We start from the raw sequence: 23,960 nt of genomic DNA, 5'->3' as shown, positions 1-23,960 counted from the left end.
AATTGCAAATGGAAAGAAATAGCTGTCACTTTGTGCAAAGATTCTCAATTGCAAATGAAGACGGCAGTATTATTTCTCAAAAAATGATGTCCCTCTCTCTCCTGAGTTCCATAGACAGACTATGGCTGGGCGTAATGCAATGTTCATTTGTTCTCACTATAAACTGTTTACGATATTAATAAGAACATCAACAACTATAACATCTACAATGTAGAGTTTGTACGCACAACTGTTCTAATGAAATGTATGCATGCACCCTTATAATAGAGATTTAAGAAAATTGCTATTTATTTATTACTGTAAGATTTCAGTTAGCACAACTAGGCAACTGTCGCAGTATGTCTATGATAATTCTTATGATTTACAGTCTGCTGAGTTTTAATTGCATGTTGGTGTGGTGGGAATTTGAAAATGGTGCTACAACCTTCATTGTTGTGGGATGTGCCCCCAGCTGTTATGTGGCACATACACCCCCCCCCCCCCCCCCCCCCCCCTTCCGATTGTAGCGGGCGTTCGGAAGTAGTTATTATTTCAAACCTTTCCTCCTTCTCGACACTTTCTTTGGCAAGATGGGGATGAGAATCCTTCCTCCCAGACTAGCTTCCATATACAGTACATTTGTATCATCCATTGTCATCAGTTGGCACACGCAGGAAGTACATCAAAGGCACTCCCGTCTTCTGTAAGGGTCTTTTCATCCACACAACGATGCCTGTCATGTTTGTCATTTATTGTCATGTCTTGTCCCTGTGCTCCCCATGCTATTCGTTTCCCTCTGCTGGTCTTGTTTGGTTCTTTCCCTCCTATCCCTCTCTCTCCCCCTCCCTCTCTCACTCTCTCGCTCTCTCTTCTCTCTGTCGTTCCGTTCCTGCTCCCAGCTGTTCCTATTCCCCTAATCATCATTTAGTCTTCCCACACCTGTTCCCGATCCTTTCCCCTGATTAGATTCCCTATTTATTCCTTTGTAATCCGTTCCTGTTCCGTCGGTTCCTTATATTGTATTCACCATGCTGTGATTGCGTTTCGCCCTGTCCTGTCGTGTTTTTTGCCGTGATTGTGTATCACCCTGTTCTGTCGTGTTTTGTGCCTTCATCAGACGCTGCGTGTGAGCAGGTGTCTCAGTCGACTACGGCCTGCGCCTACCCGAAGCGACCTGCAGTCTGTGGCCGCTTCTCCTGTTGTTTTCCCCTCTACAAATCTAGAGGATGTCAGTTATTCCGTTTTGAACATTATTAAACTCTGTTTCTGTTAAGTCGCTTTTGGGTCCTCTTTTACCTGCATGACAGAAGGAACCGACCAAGGAATGGACCCAGCGACTTCAGACGCTCGTTACACTGCCGTCGAGTTCCAAGGAGCCATGCTCGGCAGACACGAGCAGGAATTGTCTGCTGCTCGCCATGCCGTGGAGAACCTGGCCGCTCAGGTTTCCGACCTCTCTGGACAGTTCCAGAGTCTACGTCTCGTGCCACCTGTTACTCCCTGGCCTGCCGAGCCTCCAGAACCCAGGGTTAATAACCCACCTTGCTACTCCGGGCAGCCCACTGAGTGCCGCTCCTTTCTCACGCAGTGTGAGATTGTGTTCTCTCTCCAACCCCACACATACTCTAGAGAGAGAGCTCGGGTTGCTTACGTCATTTCACTCCTTACTGGCCGGGCTCGAGAATGGGGCACAGCTATCTGGGAGGCAAGGGCTGATTGCTCTAACAGATTCCAGAACTTTAAAGAGGAGATGATTCGGGTTTTTGACCGTTCAGTTTTTGGTGAGGAGGCTTCTAGGGCCCTGGCTTCCTTATGCCAAGGTGAACGGTCCATAACGGATTATTCCATTGAGTTTCGCACTCTTGCTGCCTCTAGTGAGTGGAACGAGCCGGCGCTGCTCGCTCGTTTTCTGGAGGGACTCCACGCAGCGGTTAAGGATGAGATTCTCTCCCGGGAGGTTCCTTCAGATGTGGACTCTTTGATTGCTCTCGCCATCCGCATAGAACGACGGGTAGATCTTCGTCACCGGGCTCGTGGAAGAGAGCTCGCATCAACGGTGTTTCCCTGCTCCGCATCGCAACCATCTCCCTCCTCTGGCTTTGAGACTGAGCCCATGCAGCTGGGAGGGATTCGCATCTCGAATAAGGAGAGGGAACGGAGGATCACCAACCGCCTGTGCCTCTATTGCGGAGTTGCTGGACATTTTGTTAATTCATGTCCAGTAAGAGGCCAGAGCCCATCAGTAAGCGGAGGGCTACTGGTGAGCGCTACTACTCAGTCCTCTTCATCTAGATCTTGTACTACTATGTCGGTCCATCTACGCTGGACCGGTTCGGGTGCTACATGCAGTGCCTTGATTGACTCTGGGGCTGAAGGTTGTTTCATGGACGAAGCATGGGTTCGGAAACATAACATTCCTTTCAGACCGTTAGACAAGCCTACGCCCATGTTTGCCTTAGATGGTAGTCATCTTCCCAGTATCAAATTTGAGACACTACCTTTAACTCTCACAGTATCTGGTAACCACAGTGAGACTATTTCTTTTTTGATTTTCCGTTCACCGTTTACACCTGTTGTTTTGGGTCATCCCTGGCTAGTATGTCATAATCCTTCTATTAATTGGTCTAGTAATTCTATCCTATCCTGGAACGTTTCTTGTCATGTGAAGTGTTTAATGTCTGCCATCCCTCCCGTTTCTTCTCTCCCTACTTCTCAGGAGGAACCTGGCGATTTGACAGGAGTGCCGGAGGAATATCATGATCTGCGCACGGTCTTCAGTCGGTCCCGAGCCAACTCCCTTCCTCCTCACCGGTCGTATGATTGTAGTATTGATCTCCTTCCAGGGACCACGCCTCCTCGAGGTAGACTATACTCTCTGTCGGCTCCCGAACGTAAGGCTCTCGAGGATTATTTGTCTGTGTCTCTTGACGCCGGTACCATAGTGCCTTCTTCTTCTCCGGCCGGGGCGGGGTTCTTTTTGTTAAGAAGAAGGACGGTACTCTGCGCCCCTGCGTGGATTATCGAGGGCTGAATGACATAACGGTTAAGAATCGTTATCCGCTTCCCCTTATGTCATCAGCCTTCGAGATTCTGCAGGGAGCCAGGTGCTTTACTAAGTTGGACCTTCGTAACGCTTACCATCTCGTGCGCATCAGAGAGGGGGACGAGTGGAAAACGGCGTTTAACACTCCGTTAGGGCATTTTGAGTACCGGGTTCTGCCGTTCGGTCTCGCCAATGCGCCAGCTGTTTTTCAGGCATTAGTTAATGATGTTCTGAGAGACATGCTGAACATTTTTGTTTTTGTCTATCTTGACGATATCCTGATTTTTTCTCCGTCACTCGAGATTCATGTTCAGCACGTTCGACGTGTTCTACAGCGCCTTTTAGAGAATTGTCTCTACGTAAAGGCTGAGAAGTGCTCTTTTCATGTCTCCTCCGTTACCTTTCTCGGTTCCGTTATTTCCGCTGAAGGCATTCAGATGGATTCCGCTAAGGTCCAAGCTGTCAGTGATTGGCCCGTTCCAAGGTCACGTGTCGAGTTGCAGCGCTTTTTAGGTTTCGCTAATTTCTATCGGCGTTTCATTCGTAATTTCGGTCAAGTTGCTGCCCCTCTCACAGCTCTTACTTCTGTCAAGACGTGTTTTAAGTGGTCCGGTTCCGCCCAGGGAGCTTTTGATCTTCTAAAAGAACGTTTTACGTCCGCTCCTATCCTCGTTACTCCTGACGTCACTAGACAATTTATTGTCGAGGTTGACGCTTCAGAGGTAGGCGTGGGAGCCATTCTATCCCAGCGCTTCCAGTCTGACGATAAGGTTCATCCTTGCGCTTATTTTTCTCATCGCCTGTCGCCATCTGAGCGCAACTATGATGTGGGTAACCGTGAACTGCTCGCCATCCGCTTAGCCCTAGGCGAATGGCGACAGTGGTTGGAGGGGGCGACCGTTCCTTTTGTCGTTTGGACAGACCATAAGAACCTTGAGTACATCCGTTCTGCCAAACGACTTAATGCCCGTCAAGCTCGTTGGGCGTTGTTTTTCGCTCGTTTCGAGTTTGTGATTTCTTACCGTCCGGGTAGCAAGAACACCAAGCCTGATGCCTTATCCCGTCTGTTTAGTTCTTCTGTGGCTTCTACTGATCTCGAGGGGATTCTTCCTTATGGGCGTGTTGTCGGGTTGACAGTCTGGGGAATTGAAAGACAGGTTAAGCAAGCACTCACGCACACTGCGTCGCCGCGCGCTTGTCCTAGTAACCTCCTTTTCGTTCCTGTTTCCACTGTCTGGCTGTTCTTCAGTGGGCTCACTCTGCCAAGTTAGCTGGTCATCCCGGTGTTCGAGGCACTCTTGCGTCTATTCGCCAGCGCTTTTGGTGGCCGACTCAGGAGCGTGACACGCGCCGTTTCGTGGCTGCGTGTTCAGACTGCGCGCAGAAGAAGTCTGGTAATTTTTTTTCTGCTTCTGCTCCTGGTCTTGCTGGGTCTCAGTCTGTTCCCTGCCATCGCATCTCTCCTGTTCTTGTCCCTGCCCTTGCTGTGTCTCAGTCTGTCCCTAGTTCTCATTTTTTTTTTTTAGAGTAGTACCCTAGTTTCCCTTTTTATCGTTTTTCGTTACGGTCCTGAGGAGAGGAGTTGGGTTCTTTCTCGGGACGTGCTGGACCGTTTGATCTATGATTTCCTCCGTTGCTGCCAGTGTTCCTCCTCGAGAGCGCCAGGAGGCGCTCGGTGAGTGGGGGGGTACTGTCATGTTTGTCATTTATTGTCATGTCTTGTCCCTGTGCTCCCCATGCTATTCGTTTCCCTCTGCTGGTCTTGTTTGGTTCTTTCCCTCCTATCCCTCTCTCTCCCCCTCCCTCTCTCACTCTCTCGCTCTCTCTTCTCTCTGTCGTTCCGTTCCTGCTCCCAGCTGTTCCTATTCCCCTAATCATCATTTAGTCTTCCCACACCTGTTCCCGATCCTTTCCCCTGATTAGATTCCCTATTTATTCCTTTGTAATCCGTTCCTGTTCCGTCGGTTCCTTATATTGTATTCACCATGCTGTGATTGCGTTTCGCCCTGTCCTGTCGTGTTTTTTGCCGTGATTGTGTATCACCCTGTTCTGTCGTGTTTTGTGCCTTCATCAGACGCTGCGTGTGAGCAGGTGTCTCAGTCGACTACGGCCTGCGCCTACCCGAAGCGACCTGCAGTCTGTGGCCGCTTCTCCTGTTGTTTTCCCCTCTACAAATCTAGAGGATGTCAGTTATTCCGTTTTGAACATTATTAAACTCTGTTTCTGTTAAGTCGCTTTTGGGTCCTCTTTTACCTGCATGACAATGCCATCAACTAGACATCATTCCACTAGGGTACATTCTGCATGTTTCACTGTTAGATTATTTCATCAATCTCAGAGGGTAGCCAGTCAGCCAGTCAATGATCGTGGTCATTGTTCTTCCTGTATTCACAGAAATTCAAGCAACATCGCTAAACAATTGGCAAGTAAGCAGATGTATTGTGTTCAACAAATTTCTTGCGAAAAGACTAGATGATTGTGGATGACCGAGTTTTATTGTCTGGCCAGGGCAGTTTACCACTCAAAGCACATCATACTGCTCTTCACTGCAAACAGGTCAGATGGAATGTGCTCCCCTTCCCTCTTCTTGGGGAGATTTCACAAGCGTGCTTTCATTCATGGATTTCATTGTGTGGTCCCCTCGTCAACTAGACTTACAAGCTTCCTTTTCACCACAGAGGCATAAACTCTAAACAGCAGGAAACCAAAACGTAGTGGTTATTCAAGTTGCTTGACAATAGTGTGCTGTTAAGATTTCCTTTGTGCCCTGGATTGCAGCTTGCTTCTTCCCAAAAGCCATAGGGCGGCGCACAATTGGCTCAGCGTCGTTTGGGTTTGGCGGGAGTAAGCGGACATTGTAAATAAAAATGTTTTCATAACAGACTTGCCTAGTTAAATAAAGGTTAAATAAAACAATGTTTACTCTGATCACATTTCTCCAGAATGGAACGTCCATCGTGCTACAACTGTTTGCGTAATATGACCAAACTCTATGTATAAGTGCTTTGTCCAACAGTTGCTTATTCCATTTGTGCCACTGTGAGTGACCTGTGTAGGCTAGTGGTTGAATCATCCCCTCGTGATGTTTGTCTTCCTCGATGCCACATACTCCCTGCTTTTGAGAAAGGTCAAAACTGGCTTTTGCCTGAATATTTTCGTTCTGCCATGAGTTTACCCATTAAGGAGTTATCGCCAGCTCTTTTGTCAGTGTAATAGGCAGAGGAAGAAGGAATGGGGGAGTGAGTCAGAGAAAATTAGAAATGAGACACATGGTTCCACACCATACTTTGGAGCACAGTACAAATAAAACATTTTTTTAAAGCATATCACAACGAAGAAGTGGAAAATCACCTTGGGAACTCACCACTTTAAAATAATGGAATATTCAGCTACATTGCAAACTGATATCTGATATTCCCCACCAATTCCACCCCTGGTTGTACTTAATCATTTTAAATACGAATTGACACAGAAAAACTCACACCTACATACAGTATGTGCCATCAGCATTAACTCAAAATCCATCCCCACCCTCTTCCTCAAAGAAAAGGTGGCTGTGCCTGTTTAAGTCACGAGGCAACAAATCTGTGGATGTGGAATTGCACTACAATGCCCTCAGGAACTCTATAGCTTTTCTCTGTCCAAGCCCTTAGTCATGCTGATGTGCTTTGAGGCAGTTGAATTATTAGAGTCTGGCTCACTCCCCCACTGATTGTAATGTTCCCCTCACATTCTTGAGGGGGATCTCCATACCAATACATTGGCTCACAATAGACCATGACATTTGTAAGACGTTGGATCAATTGTCGTGCTGTTGTTTGCAAGACTCTTTACACTTACAGATCCAGAGGTAATGGACATACACGTGATGCTACTGTGTCCTGTTTGGGAGGTGGCATGCATGGTTCACGTTTGCGTTCCAAAACAAACATTTTTGCGGGTTGGGTTCAGTTTGAATAATTACAAGAATGTCATCTTAACACTTTTTATTAATACTCTTTTGGTGTTTATGGAGCTTTATGGAGCCGTTCGCCATTACTACACGGAATATATCCCTGATTGATGCTTGCAACTCTGCTGTCCGTGTGTTTTTGATCATGTCTATTTGCTGTGTTGTTTTATAGGGTCTTTGATGTTGTCATTTCGGTTGATGATGTTTATAACTGGATGGGCTATGAAACAATAAAATGTCTATCTGTGGTTCCGTCAGACGGATTGCTTTCAATAAACATATTTTTCATTCACAGAAATCATATTGTTTGTGTTGTGACATACATTCATAGCCACCCCAATGCCTCAGCCAAATGCAAAACACTTGTATCATAAACATGCTCAATCCCACTTGAAAATCCCATTCATGAAATTCTGCTGCATATCGAAGGAGGTGTGATTATTAGTTGCACCTGTTAGTTTTTGGCAATTCCATTACTGAGCATACAGTAATTAAGTTCAGCAGTAAATTTTCTCTGCATTTTTACTACTTCATTCACAGTTTGGGGAAGTGAAGCCAGGTGCCAGTAAGCCTAATGCTTCCCATCTGTGTTTGTGGGCCGTTGTAGCCTAATGTAGTACCTTGGAGCTCTGTTTACTACTGATTGAAGGCTAAATTACTTCATAAAACAGTCGCACACTGCTGTGTAAAGCCTCAAGCCCTAAGGTCACTTATAAGGGGCACATTTACATATGTAAAACAATAATTGCATTGACTGTTGGGAGGAACAGTGGCTGAGCTGAAGGCAGTGTCGTAGGAATACAAACAGACATCTTGCACTGAAATTGTCATTTTGGTAAGTTTTTGTAACTTTTTGCATGCTGTACAGTAATCTCCTTTTTGTTGACATCTGAGGCATTTTGTCTTTTTATAATTATAGAGTAAATAGTGTAGTTTGTTTGGTGGATAGTGTAGTTTGTTTGGTGGGCTCTTTTTAAGGCGAAACAAACTTTAGAACGCAATAGGATGCAAATGGGGACACTGCCCTGCAGTCATGCACACCCCACTACTGGGGAGACAAGGCAACCGATTCCCATTACTAGTAGCACCTCAGCTCAGTGTATTGGGTCAGGGGGGTCGGGACACACAGGTTGGCCTGGTGGGCTTTTGAGGGTTTAAGACATCAGCATGCTTCAGTTCGGCTGGCGCATAGCCAAACTTGGCTAGCCGAACCGAACACGTATGCTCGCATATTCCTTTAAAAGACCTTCGCTTGAAAAACTAGAAAAAGCGGCAATAGTCCTGTTTGTCCATTTTGAGACGCCGTAGCCAAAAAATAGTAATTTATTTTGATGTTTTTGCCAGAGACCTTAGTCACGCAATTTTATATTTAATTTTCAAAGAAAAAATGTGCATGAAAACGTGTTGCCTCTCATTGAATGTCCCTACTGTTGACCAATCACCGAAGAAGGGGTGTAGACTTTGACTCCGAACTTCGGCTTGCTTCAGACATTTTTTTGTGTGCCCGAACAGCTGAAAAAACCCATACCGAAGTCCAAAACGAACAAAAACATCACAAAATGTCAACATAATATATGCACAAACTGTTTCGGCTGGGAAGTATGCAGACACCTTTAGGGGGATGGGTGGGCACCTAGGCAGGCTTTGTGAGGGGGATGTGTGGGTGTTGGTGGTAGTCAGTGGGGGGGCACCTAGGCAGGTTTTGTGAGGGGGATGTGGGGGTGTTGGTGGTAGTCAGTGGGGGGGACCTAGTGTCATGTTTTGTCTTATATTGTCTTGTCATTTTGCTTTCCCTTCTGTTCGTTTTCCCCCTGCTGGTCTTTTTAGGTTCGTTCCCTTTTTTCTCTCTCCCTCCCTCTCTCTCTTCTCTCTATCGTTCCGTTCCTGCTCCCAGCTGTTCCTATTCCCCTAATCAATCATTTAGTCTTTCCACACCTGTCCCCTATCTTTTCCCCTGATTAGAGTCCCTATTTCTCCCCTTGTTTTCCGTTTCTGTCCTGTCGGATCCTTGTATATTGTTCACCGTGCTGTGTCTTTGTATCGCCCTGTCGTGTCGTGTTTCCCTCAGATGCTGCGTGGTGAGCAGGTGTCTGAGTCTGCTACGGTCAAGTGCCTTCCCGAGGCAACCTACAGTTTATGATCGAGTCTCCAGTCTGTTCTCGTCTTTACGAGTGGAATTGTTTTTTATGCTTTATTTACCGCTCCGATTTGTCTAGGAGTATTGCATATTTCCTTTACTGGATTAAAGACTCTGTTTTCGCCAAGTCGCTTTTGGGTCCTCATTCACCTGCATAACAGAAGGATCCGACCAAAGAATGGACCCAGCGACTACAGACGCTCGTAACACTGCCGTCGAGATCCAAGGAGCCATGCTCGGCAGACACGAGCAGGAATTGTCTGCTGCTCGTCATGCCGTGGAGAACCTGGCCGCTCAGGTTTCCGACCTCTCTGGACAGTTCCAGAGTCTTCGTCTCGTGCCACCTGTTACTTCCTGGTCTGCCGAGCCTCCGGAACCTAGGGTTAATAACCCACCTTGTTACTCCGGGCAGCCCACGGAGTGCCGCTCCTTTCTCACCCAGTGTGATATTGTGTTCTCTCTCCAACCCAACACATACTCTAGAGAGAGAGCTCGGGTTGCTTACGTCATATCACTCCTTACTGGCCGGGCTCGAGAGTGGGGCACAGCTATCTGGGAGGCAAGGGCTGATTGTTCTAACAATTACCAGAACTTTAAAGAGGAGATGATTCGGGTTTTTGACCGTTCAGTTTTTGGTAGGGAGGCTTCTAGGGCCCTGGCTTCCCTATGCCAAGGTGATCGATCCATAACGGATTACTCTATAGAGTTTCGCACTCTTGCTGCCTCTAGTGACTGGAACGAGCCGGCGCTGCTCGCTCGTTTTCTGGAGGGACTCCACGCTGTGGTTAAAGATGAGATTCTCTCCCGGGAGGTTCCTTCCAGTGTGGACTCTTTGATTGCTCTCGCCATCCGCATAGAACGACGGGTAGATCTTCGTCACCAAGCTCGTGGAAGAGAGCTCGCGTCAACGGTGTTTCCCTGCTCCGCATCGCAACCATCTCCCTCCTCTGGCTCAGAGACTGAGCCCATGCAGCTGGGAGGTATTCGCATCTCGACTAAGGAGAGGGAACGGAGGATCACCAACCGCCTGTGCCTCTATTGCGGACTTGCTGGACATTTTGTCAATTCATGTCCAGTAAAAGCCAGAGCTCATCAGTAAGCGGAGGGCTACTGGTGAGCGCTACTACTCAGGTCTCTCCATCTAGATCCTGTACTACTATGTCGGTCCATCTACGCTGGACCGGTTCGGTGCTACATGCAGTGCCTTGATAGACTCTGGGGCTGAGGGTTGTTTCATGGACGAAGCATGGGCTCGGAAACATGACATTCCTTTCAGACAGTTAGACAAGCCTACGCCCATGTTCGCCTTAGATGGTAGTCATCTTCCCAGTATCAGATTTGAGACATTACCTTTAACCCTCACAGTATCTGGTAACCACAGTGAGACTATTTCTTTTTTGATTTTTCGTTCACCTTTTACACCTGTTGTTTTGGGTCATCCCTGGCTAGTATGTCATAATCCTTCTATTAATTGGTCTAGTAATTCTATCCTATCCTGGAACGTTTCTTGTCATGTGAAGTGTTTAATGTCTGCCATCCCTCCCATTTCTTCTGTCCCCACTTCTCAGGAGGAACCTGGCGATTTGACAGGAGTGCCGGAGGAATATCATGATTTGCGCACGGTCTTCAGTCGGTCCCGAGCCAACTCCCTTCCTCCTCACCGGTCGTATGATTGTAGTATTGATCTCCTTCCGGGGACCACTCCTCCTCGGGGTAGACTATACACTCTGTCGGCTCCCGAACGTAAGGCTCTCGAGGATTATTTGTCTGTGTCTCTTGACGCCGGTACCATAGTGCCTTCTTCCTCTCCGGCCGGGGCGGGGGTTTTTTTGTTAAGAAAAAGGACGGTACTCTGCGCCCCTGCGTGGATTATCGAGGGCTGAATGACATAACGGTTAAGAATCGTTATCCGCTTCCCCTTATGTCATCAGCCTTCGAGATTCTGCAGGGAGCCAGGTGCTTTACTAAGTTGGACCTTCGTAACGCTTACCATCTCGTGCGCATCAGAGAGGGGGACGAGTGGAAAACGGCGTTTAACACTCCGTTAGGGCATTTTGAGTACCGGGTTCTGCCGTTTGGTCTCGCCAATGCGCCAGCTGTTTTTCAGGCATTAGTTAATGATGTTCTGAGAGACATGCTGAACATCTTTGTTTTTGTCTACCTTGACGATATCCTGATTTTTTCACCGTCACTCGAGATTCATGTTCAGCACGTTCGACGTGTTCTCCAGCGCCTTTTAGAGAATTGTCTCTACGTGAAGGCTGAGAAGTGCTCTTTTCATGTCTCCTCCGTTACTTTTCTCGGTTCCGTTATTTCCGCTGAAGGCATTCAGATGGATTCCGCTAAGGTCCAAGCTGTCAGTGAGTGGCCCGTTCCAAGGTCATGTGTCGAGTTGCAGCGCTTTCTAGGTTTCGCTAATTTCTATCGGCGTTTCATTCGTAATTTCGGTCAAGTTGCTGCCCCTCTCACAGCTCTTACTTCTGTCAAGACGTGTTTTAAGTGGTCCGGTTCCGCCCAGGGAGCTTTTGATCTTCTAAAAGAACGTTTTACGTCCGCTCCTATCCTCGTTACTCCTGACGTCACTAGACAATTCATTGTCGAGGTTGACGCTTCAGAGGTAGGCGTGGGAGCCATTCTATCCCAGCGCTTCCAGTCTGACGATAAGGTTCATCCTTGCGCTTATTTTTCTCATCGCCTGTCGCCATCTGAACGCAACTATGATGTGGGTAACCGCGAACTGCTCGCCATCCGCTTAGCCCTAGGCGAATGGCGACAGTGGTTGGAGGGGGCGACCGTTCCTTTTGTCGTTTGGACAGACCATAAGAACCTTGAGTACATCCGTTCTGCCAAACGACTTAATGCTCGTCAAGCTCGTTGGGCGTTGTTTTTCGCTCGTTTCGAGTTTGTGATTTCTTACCGTCCGGGTAGCAAGAACACCAAGCCTGATGCCTTATCCCGTCTTTTTAGTTCTTCTGTGGCTTCTACTGATCCCGAGGGGATTCTTCCTTATGGGCGTGTTGTCGGGTTGACAGTCTGGGGAATTGAAAGACAGGTTAAGCAAGCACTCACGCACACTGCGTCGCCGCGCGCTTGTCCTAGTAACCTTTTCGTTCCTGTTTCCACTCGTCTGGCTGTTCTTCAGTGGGCTCACTCTGCCAAGTTAGCTGGTCATCCCGGCGTTCGAGGCACTCTTGCTTCTATTCGCCAGCGCTTTTGGTGGCCGACTCAGGAGCGTGACACGCGCCGTTTCGTGGCTGCTTGTTCGGACTGCGAGCAGACTAAGTCAGGTAACTCTCCTCCTGCCGGTCGTCTCAGACCGCTTCCCATTCCTTCTCGACCATGGTCTCACATCGCCCTAGACTTCATTACCGGTCTGCCTTTGTCTGCGGGGAAGACTGTGATTCTTACGGTTGTCGATAGGTTCTCTAAGGCGGCACATTTCATTCCCCTCGCTAAACTTCCCTCCGCTAAGGAGACGGCACAAATCATCATCGAGAATGTGTTCAGAATTCATGGCCTCCCGTTAGACGCCGTTTCAGACAGAGGCCCGCAATTCACGTCACAGTTTTGGAGGGAGTTCTGTCGTTTGATTGGTGCGTCCGTCAGTCTCTCTTCCGGGTTTCATCCCCAGTCTAACGGTCAAGCAGAGAGGGCCAATCAGACGATTGGTCGCATACTACGCAGCCTTTCTTTCAGAAACCCTGCGTCTTGGGCAGAACAGCTCCCCTGGGCAGAATACGCTCACAACTCGCTTCCTTCGTCTGCTACCGGGTTATCTCCGTTTCAGAGTAGTCTGGGTTACCAGCCTCCTCTGTTCTCATCCCAGCTTGCCGAGTCCAGCGTTCCCTCCGCTCAAGCGTTCGTCCAACGTTGTGAGCGCACCTGGAGGAGGGTGAGGTCTGCACTTTGCCGTTACAGGGCACAGACTGTGAGAGCCGCCAATAAACGTAGGATTAAGAGTCCTAGGTATTGTTGCGGCCAGAGAGTGTGGCTTTCCACTCGCAACCTTCCTCTTACGACAGCTTCTCGTAAGTTGACTCTGCGGTTCATTGGTCCGTTCCGTGTCTCCCAGGTCGTCAATCCTGTCGCTGTGCGACTGCTTCTTCCGCGACATCTTCGTCGCGTCCATCCTGTCTTCCATGTCTCCTGTGTCAAGCCCTTTCTTCGCACCCCCGTTCGTCTTCCCCCCTCCCGTCCTTGTCGAGAGCGCACCTATTTACATGGTACGTAGGATCATGGACATGCGTTCTCGGGGACGGGGTCACCAATACTTAGTGGATTGGGAGGGTTACGGTCCTGAGGAGAGGAGTTGGGTCCCGTCTCGGGACGTGCTGGACCGTTCGCTGATTGATGATTTCCTCCGTTGCCGCCAGGATTCCTCCTCGAGTGCGCCAGGAGGCGCTCGGTGAGTGGGGGGGTACTGTCATGTTTTGTCTTATATTGTCTTGTCATTTTGCTTTCCCTTCTGTTCGTTTTCCCCCTGCTGGTCTTTTTAGGTTCGTTCCCTTTTTTCTCTCTCCCTCCCTCTCTCTCTTCTCTCTATCGTTCCGTTCCTGCTCCCAGCTGTTCCTATTCCCCTAATCAATCATTTAGTCTTTCCACACCTGTCCCCTATCTTTTCCCCTGATTAGAGTCCCTATTTCTCCCCTTGTTTTCCGTTTCTATCCTGTCGGATCCTTGTATATTGTTCACCGTGCTGTGTCTTTGTATCGCCCTGTCGTGTCGTGTTTCACTCAGATGCTGCGTGGTGAGCAGGTGTCTGAGTCTGCTACGGTCAAGTGCCTTCCCGAGGCAACCTACAGTTTATGATCGAGTCTCCAGTCTGTTCTCGTCTTTACGAGTGGAATTGTTTTTTATGCTTTATTTACCGCTCCGATTTGTCTAGGAGTATTGCATATTTCCTTTACTGGATTAAAGACTCTGTTTTCGTCAAGTCGCTTTTGGGTCCTCATTCACCTGCATAACACCTAGGCAGGCTTTGTGAGGGGGGATGGGGGTGTTGGTGGTAGTCAGCGGGGGGAGGGGGTGATGTTTCTACTATTTCAGTCCAGGCTCCTCTGCATCGTCACCGTGTGCACGCAGGCTTGCAAGCACACACACACACACACACACACACACACACACACACACACACACACACACACACACACACACACACACACACACACACACACACACACACACACACACACACACACACACACACACACACACACACACACACACACACACACACACACACACACCAACCATTGTAGGGTTACACTCGGAATAGTGCATGGTGGGGCACACAAAAGAACACACAACCCATATAGGAAAGAGGGGTACTGGGTTGCCATGGAAACAGACGGCTCTACCCCGGAACAGATGGTAGGTGAGGGGGATCAGGTTGGTTAAAGTGGCGGCAGCTAAAGATGATTATTTTCTCCCTAATCTTGAGCTTTTAAGTTGGAATTTCTTTAAAGTGTGCCTGCCAAAAACATATGGTAGTCATACAGTAGTTCACTGAAATTACAAGAGGATCCTAATTTGCTGTTGATAATACATGATAATCCTAATTGACAATAATGTTGTTGATTGACCCAGGCAGCTTTTCAGTGCATATGTCACTCTGACCTGGAACAAGAGACTGGAACTGGAACAAGAGACTTGAGAATGATTTGTCCTGACCCCAATATGAAAGTATTGCAGGCGACATGGACACTTGGCAATTTGTATTTGTTATTTAACCTTTATTTAACTAGGCAAGTCAGTTAAGAACAAATTCTTATTTACAATGACCGCCTACCTCGGCCAAACCTTAACCCGGACGACGTTGTGCCAATTGTGCGCTGCCCTATGGGGCTCCCAATCACAGCCGGTTGTGATACAGCCTGGAATCGAACCAGGTTCTGTAATGACAACTCTGACACTGAGACGGAGTGCCTTAGACCTCTGCTTTAGTTGCCCTACCCTCTGCTCTGACATATAGGCCCCCCTAATGAACTGTATGTTATTTATAGATTTAGTAACGGTTACTTGTTTTTTCTTTAACCTATTGTGTCTTTACTTCAGATCACCCTCACACAACACAAACATGGTTGTGAAGAACAAGGACAGCTACTATTGGAATGGAGTAGCCTAAACTTCAAGGATCCGAAAACTTGGGACACCCTCACCCACTAGATCCCCCTCTAGATCCCATCTGGCCTCAGATGAGCTTTGTAGAATCACTGCTTTACAAACAGCACTCCCCCAGTAGCTACTCCTACAGAAGCTAGTTTGTGTACTTTCTAATGTTTGCTAACTCCCTCAACACGGTCACCCTTCATAGGGTGGAAACATAACTTTAAACCTGTGTTTAACGTATATATACACTATATATGCAAAAGTATGTGGACACCCCTTCAAATGACTGGATTTGGCTATGTCAACCACACCCGTTGCTGACAGGTGTATCAAATTGAGCACACAGCCATGCAATCGCCATAGACAAACATTGGCAGTATAATGGCCTTACTGAAGAGCTCAGTGACTTTCAACGTCGCACCGCACCGTCATAGTATGCCACCTTTCCAACAAGTCAGTTTGTCAAATTTCTGCCATGCTAGAGCTGCCCCGGTCAACTGTAAGTGCTGTTAATGTGAAGTGGATCATTGTAGGAGCAACAATGGCTCAGCTGCTAAGTGGTAGGCCACACAAGCTCACAGAACAGGACCGCTGAGTGCTGAAGCGCGTGGTACGTAAAAATTGTCTGTCCTTGGTTGCAACACTCTCTACCGACTTCCAAACTGCCTCTGGAAGCAACGTCAGGACAATGACTGTTAGTCGGGAGCTTCTTGAAATGGGTGTCCATGGACAAGCAGCCACACACAAGCCTATGGTCAACATGAGCAATGCCAGGCGTCGGGTGGAGTGCTGTAAAGCTCGCCTCCATTGGAGTCTGGAGATGTGGAAAGGCGTTCTCTGGAGTTATGAATCACGGTTCACCATCTGGCAGTGGGTTTGGCGCATGCCAGGAGATGAATTGGAATGCCGACTGCGAGCCAGGCCTAAACGCCCAACCTGACCTCACTATTGCTCTTGTCGCTGAATGGAAGTAAGTCCCCACAGCAATGTTCCAACATCTAGTGGAAAGCCTTCCCAGAAGAGTGAAGGCTGTTATAGCAGCTAAGGGGGGACCAGCCCATGATTTTGGAATGAGGCGTTTGACGAGTAGTTGTCCACATACTTTTGATAATGTAGTGTATCTCCAATTTCAATATGAGTAGAGATTAATATCACAATGAGGTTGCTAATTCAACAATTTTTTATAACCATGTGCTCGGGCAGCTTATTAAATTCATGATTTAACATTTTCAGCAGATGACAAATATATACTTGTTTTTGTGACCTTGTATTCTACCTTTTCAGAGCCTTGGTGTATTTTTAGCTAAATAAATCTTTTGTTTTGCTGAACATGATTGAGGTTGGGTCAGTCTAAATAGTTTTGAAGAAGTGAGTAAAGTTTTGAGAAATGTGCTCGAGCGTTGGAGAAAAACGTCAGCATGACAGAGACATAAAAATAATGTGAGGCTTGGCTGCCTTGGTGTACTGGGACAGATAGTGGTGAATTATGCCAAAGAACTACATCAGCCCACGTATGTTGGAATTACATTTCACAATGAACAATGAGATGGTCGAAAAGCAATGAGATGGTCGAAAAACACAATTAAGCGAGAATGGGTGAACACATCACATCTGTTCTCAGAATAGTGAATAATGAGGAAACTCACAGATGGGTAATCACTCACTTTCCTTTACATGCTGAGGAGAGGACAGGGGTGTGAAATTAATTAACTGTAAGCTTTGGTTATGTGGTTATTTATACAGTACCAGTCAAAAGTTTTAGAACACCTCCTCATTCAAGGGTTTTTCTTTATTTTTACTGTTCTCTACATTGTTGAACAATAGTGAAGACGTCAAAACTATGAAAAAACACATGGAATCATGTAGTAACCAAATAAGTGTTAAACAAATAAAAATATCTTTGAGATTCTTCAAATAGCCACCCTTTGCCTTGGTGACAGATTTGCACACTCTTGGCATTCTCTCAACCAGCTTCATGAAGAGCATTTCAGTCACCTGGAAAGCATTTCGATTCACAGGTGTGCCTTCTTAAAAGTTCATTTGTGTAATTTCTTTCCTTCTTAATGCATTTGAGCCAATCAGTTGTGTTGTGACAAGGTAGAGGGGGTATGTATACAGAAGATAGCCCTATTTGGTAAAAGACCAAGTGCATATTATGGCAAGAACAGCTCAAATAAGCAAATAGAAATGACAGTCCATCATTACATTAAGACATGAAAGTCAGTCAATATGGAACATTTCAAGAGCTTTGAAAGTGTATTCAAGTGCAGTCACAAAAACCATGAAGCGCTATGATGAAACTGGCTCTCATGAGGACCACCACAGGAATGGAAGACCCAGAGTTACCTCTGCTGCATAGGATAAGTTCATTTGATTAACAAACACATCTCAAAATCAACTGTTCAGAGGAGACTGGTCGAATTGCTGCAAAGAATCCACTACTAAAGGACACCAGTAATAAGAAGAGACTTGCTTGGACCAAGAAACACCAGTGGAAATTTGTCCTTTGGTCTGGAGTCCAAATGTGAGATTTTTGGTTCCAACCCGCCGTGTCTTTGTGAGATGCGGTTTGGGTGAACGGATGATCTCTGCACGTGTATTTCCCACCATAAAGGTAAAGGCTGCTTCGACATGTTGTCTCGTGGTTCCAATGAAGTAGTTAGATGTGCTCAGAGACAATAGTTGCGGTTGTGATTAGATATAATAATCACAGTATAGTCTGAATGTAATTTCTATTGCCACCTCAGGAATGCAGCGCAATATTCCATTGTTAGAATGTTCCTGCTTCTGTCTGCTTCTCTGTCCATCATCATTTAGGAGCTTTGCATCGCCTGGCTTGGTAGAGATGTTTTCCCCAGACTCCTGGAGAGATAACAACCACCACACGTTCTAGGTCCTTCAGTAGTCCTTCCTTATGAATGTGACACACTTAGTCTGAGTCAAAAATGGCATCCTATTCCCTATATAGTGCAAAACCTTTGGGAATAAGGTGTAATTTGGGATGCATACTTATTATTATTATTAGTACCCTTTGCCTTGATGACAGCTTTGCACATGCTTGGCATTCTCTCAACCAGCTTCACCTGGAATGCTTTTCTAACAGTCTTGAAGGAGTTCCCACATATTCTGAGCACTTGTTGGCTGCTTTCCTCCACTCTGCGATCCAACTCATCCCAAACCATCTCAATTGGGTTGTGGTTGGGTGATTGCGGAGGCTAGGTCATCTGATGGAGCACTCCATCTCCATCCTTCTTGGTCAAATAGCCCTTACACAGCCTGGAGGTTTGTTGGGTCATTGTCCATTTAGCCACTTTGAACAATCTAAAACATAAAATATATTTTGATTTGTTTAACACTTTTTTGGTTACTACATGATTCCATAGAGTTGAAGTCGGAAGTTTACATACACTTAGGATGGAGTCATTAAAACTTGTTTTTCAACCAATCCACAAATATCTTGTGAACAAACTATAGTTTTGGCAAGTCGGTTAGGACATCTACTTTGTGCATGACACAAGTCATTTTTCCAACAATTGTTTTACAGACATATTATTTCACTTATAATTCACTGTATCACAATTCCAGTGGGTCAGAAGTTTACATACACTAAGTTGACTGTGCCTTTAAACCGCTTGGAAAATTCCAGAAAATGACATTTCTTTAGATGTTTCTGATAGGCTAATTTACATCATTTTAGTCAATTGTAGGTGTACCTGTGGATGTATCTCAAGGCCTACCTTCAAACTCAGTGCCTCTTTGCTTGACATCATGGGAAAATCAAAAGAAATCAGCCAAGACCTGGTTCATCCTTGGGAACAATTTCCAACCCCCTGAAGGTACCACATTCATCTGTACAAACAATAGTACGCAAGTATAAACACCATGGGATCACGCAGCCGTCATACCACTCAGGAAGGAGACGCGTTCTGTCTCCTAGAGATGAGCGTACTTTGGTGTGAAAAGTTCAAATCAATCCCAAACAACAGCAAAGGAACTTATGAAGATGCTGGAGGAAACAGGTACAGAAGTATCTATATCCACAGTAAAACTAGTCCTATATCGACATAACCTGAAATTCAGACTACGGTTTGCAACTGCACATGGGGACAAAGATCATACCTTTGGAGAAATGTAATTCTAGGTCCTTCAGTAGTCCTTCCTTATGAATGTGGGTTGTGGTCTGTTGAAACAAAAATTAACTGTTTGGCCATAATGACCATCGTTATGTTTGGAGGAAAAAGGGGGAGGCTTTGATGCTTGCAAGCTTCATGAGGACGGACAATTATGTGGATATATTGAAGCAACATCTCAAGACATCAGTCAGGAAGTTAAAGCTTGGTCGCAAATGGGTCTTCCAAATGGACATTGACCCCAAGCATACTTCCAAAGTTGTACCAAAATGGCTTAAGGACAACAAAGTCAAGGTATTGGAGTGGCCATCACAAAGCCCTGACCTCAATCCTATAGAACATTTGTGGGCAGAACAGAAAAAGTGTGTGCAAGCAAGGAGGCCTATAAACCTGACTCAGTTACACCAGCTCTGTCAGGAGGAGTGGGAGAAATTCACTTAACTTATTGTGGGAAGCTTGTGGAAGGCTACCCGAAACGTTTGACCCAAATTAAACAATTGAAAGGAAATGCTACCATATACTAATTGAGTGTATGTAAACTTCTGACCCACTGGGAATGTGACAAAATAAATAAAAGCTGAATCCTTCTCTTCCTTTTATTCCGACATTTCACATTCTTAAAATAAATTGGTGATCCTAACTGACCTAAACCCGGAATTTTTACTTGTATTGCGAAAAACTGAGTTTAAATGTATTTGACTAATGTTTATGTAAACTTCCGACTTCAACTGTATGTTTTTTCATAGTTTTTATTTCTTCGCTATTATTCTACAATGTAGAAAATAGTACAAATAAAGAAAAACCCTTGAATGAGTAGGTGTTCTAAAACTTTTGACTTGTAGTTAATCTCTCTGTGTGTCTAAGTAATTTAGGCAATCCATATCCCGGGGCGGCAGCGTAGCCTAGTGGTTAAAGCGTTGGACTAGTAACCGGAAGGTTGCGAGTTCAAACCCCTGAGCTGACAAGGTACAAATCTGTCGTTCTGTCCCCTGAACAGGCAGTTAACCCACTGTTCCCAGGCCGTCATTGAAAATAAGAATGTGTTCTTAACTGACTTGCCTGGTTAAATAAAGGTAAAAAATAAAAATAATCACCCTCGGAGAGTGGGGTTATGGTGAGAAAATCAGCCATTTTTGACTGTGACCCTGGAGCAATAAAGGCTAAGTGCCTTGCTCAAGGTCAGATCAGCATATTTTTTACCTTGTTGGCACAGGGATTTGAACTAGAAACCTTTCGGTTACTGGCCCAAATCTCCATCCGCTAGGCTACCTGCGGGTGGTCGAAAGTTTAGAGGGGATGTTCTCTCCTGCATCTGGCGTGTGTCTATTCCATCTGGCTCTCCCCTCATACCTAGGCAGTGGTATTGTTAACGGAGGGGCTCAGAGTGGCTCAGAGAAGCTTATAGTTACATCACAGTGCATACAGTAGGTCAGGTAAACCTTTGCCCCAGAATCTCCAAAAACACAATACTCAAAAATCAGTTTACAACCATTATTTTGGTGTGAGTCAACTTACAGTGGTAGAAATGTCTTCCCTAACAAATGAGACAGCAATATTAGTCATGCGTTGTTGATGTGTAGCTCGGAGTAGGAATTGTCTAAATGCCTTGGAAAGAGAGAGCATGACTAGCTGTGTTTGTGTGGAAACATTGATGGTTTCTATCTGGCCAATGACAGGGTGTGTGGGAGGGGGCGTTTGGGCTGGGGTTGAAACTTACTAGTGCCATTTTAGAAGGGCGGTTTAGCAGTGTAAATAAAAAATGACGACGTAGACAGCAATTAGCATCTGTATCAACTTCTGTTTTATATTTTATAACAAACAAAAATGGTTATATTTGACTTAAAATTCTAAGTAAGAACTTTGACAATGCAATATGGATTGAATCAAAATATACTGTCTATTGCGCTTTCTTAAAAGCTCCTTGATTTCTCACCTCATCAGCTAACACCATTGTGGTGCATCAACTATATTTCCTGCATATTGTTTTGCAATAAAATGTGTTGGCCCCAAGTCAATCAATTGTTGATGAAGGTAACCCACACTGGGGTTTAACCAGCCCTATCTGACCCCGCCAGCTGTTTCTTTCACAAATATTGTAATTGGATATTGATGCGAAACCACACCTGTACTTCAAATACAGCATTCATTAATATTATATGGGAACCTGTCGTGTGGTTAAATTTGATCGGTTTGTTGTCACTCATATCATGAAAGGTTGAACAAACAGATCTCACGATAGCTGCTCATCATCAACTGGTTTGAATGTGAAAAGCACTCGTACATTTAGAGGTTGCTTGTACACTGCCCTTGCAAGTGATAACTTGTTTATTGTGCTAAAGTTTCTGCCTTTTTCTGACTTTGGTCACATTGTGCAAGACTCCCTTTTCACAGTGCTTATCTGACAGAAGGCAGCCATTCTGTCCATTCTTGGAACCCAAAGGCGCTCACTGACATTGGTCATGAGAAATCCATAAATAATGTCAGTGCCGGACTTTTGTGTTTGAGGGGTTCCACTCAGGACCGCTACCCCCTATTCCATGCAGTGATGGAAAAAGTACTGAATTGCCATACTTGTGTTAAAGTAATGACACCATAATAGAAAATGAAATCAAATGTACAGTATTTATACAGCACTTTTTACATAAGCAGATGTGACAAAGTGCTTATACAGCAACCCAAAAACCCCAAAGCAAGCCTAAAACCCCAAACAGCAAGCACTGCACATGTAGAAGCACGGTAGCTAGGAGATTATAAGAGTAGATTATAAGAGTACATGGCCATTAAGGCCAGATCTTTCTTTAAGATGTTCAAATGTTCATAGATGACCAGCAGGGTCAAATAATAATCACAGCGGTTGTAGAGGGTGCAACAGGTCAGGAGGAGTAAATGTCAGTTGGCTTTTCATAACCAAGCATTCATAGGTTGCGGTAGAGCGGTACAGTAGTTGCGGTAGAGAGAGGGATAGGCAGTAGAAAACAGAAACAGTATATTTGACCTCTCAGCTTCCCTATCATAAATTAAAATAAAATGTGATTTGATCAAATCTAAAAATTTCTAACAAAAAAACGAATAAAATGAACAGCAATGACAAATGGTTTGATAAAGAATGCAAAAACCTAAGAAATAAATTGTGAAACCTATCCAGTCAAAAACACAGAGACCCAGAAAACATGAGTCTATGCCATCACTATGGTGAATCTGTCATGATTTCCGCCAAAGTCGGAAGCCTCCTTGTTCCATTTGTTTCATCTTGTTCCCTGCACACATGGTTTACATTCCTTAATCACACTGCATGTATTTATTCCTCTGTTCCCCCCCCCATGTCTTTGTGTGGAATTGTTTTTGTTACGTGTTTCATGTTACGCGCCAGGCTGGTTTTCCCCCTGAATTCCGTGGTATTTCACAAAGGATGTTTAATTGTTAAACATTTGCTTATTTTTGTGACTGTTTCGCACTTTGCACTTTATCCCTTTGGCTGGAGGTTTTGTGTGAACTGATAAAATATACAGACAACAAATTCTAATTGGCTATACTTAAACTCTTTAACGTCATCCTTAGCTCTGGCATCTTCTCCAATATTTGGAACCAAGGACTGATCACCCCAATCCACAAAAGTGAAGACACATTTCACCCCAATAATTACCGTGGAATAGGGTATCAAAAGCAACCTTGGGAAAATACTCTGCATTATCATTAACAGCAGACTCGTACATTTCCTCATTGAAAACAATGTGCAAAAATGTCAAATTGGCTTTTTACCAAATTACCGTAAGACAGACCACGTATTCACCCTTCCACACTGTGCAAACAAAAAAGCTATTTGGCCCTAAGCAGAGAGTACACCTGACCACTGTGACTGACCCAAACATATGGAAAGCTTTGACTATGTACAGACTCAGTGAGCAAGGTTGCCGTAGGCAGACCCGGCTCTCAAGAGAAGACAGGCTATGTGCACACTGACCACAAAACGAGGTGGAAACTGAGCTTCACTTCCTAGCCTCCTGCCAAATGTATGACCATATTAGAGACACATATTTCCCTCAGATTACACAGATCCACAAAGAATTCGAAAACAAACCCAATTTTGATAAACTCCCATATCTACTGTGTGAAATACCACATTGTGCCATGACAGCAGCAAGATTTGGGAAATCAGTGAAGAACAAACACCATTGTAAATACAACCCATATTTATGTTTATGTATTTTCCCTTTTGTACATTAACTATTTGTGCATCGTTACTATTTGTGCATCGTTATTTGTTTTCATCGACACCGTGGCCCCGTCCAACGATACCCCCAGACAGGGCCAACCAGGCAGGATATAACCCCACACGTTTTGCCAAAGCACAACCCCCACCACAAGATGGATATCAACAGACCACCATGGGCTGAGTATAGCCCATGAAGATATCCTCCACCTCAGGAGGAGGACAGGAAGATCACGTCATTGACTCAACCCACTCAAGTGACGCACCCCTCCTAGGGAAGGCATGGAAGAGCACCAGTAAACCAGTGACTCAGTAATAGGGTTAGAGGCAGAGAATCCCAGTGGAGAGAGCGGAGCAGGCCAGGCAGAGACGGCAAGGGCGGTTCATCACTCCAGTGCCTT

The sequence above is a fragment of the Oncorhynchus gorbuscha genome, linkage group LG01, assembly GCF_021184085.1.
Source record: "Oncorhynchus gorbuscha isolate QuinsamMale2020 ecotype Even-year linkage group LG01, OgorEven_v1.0, whole genome shotgun sequence".
Classification (NCBI taxonomy): Eukaryota; Metazoa; Chordata; class Actinopteri; order Salmoniformes; family Salmonidae; genus Oncorhynchus; species Oncorhynchus gorbuscha.
The sequence above is the reverse complement of the archived record's forward strand: the minus strand, read 5'-3'. Positions refer to the sequence as shown.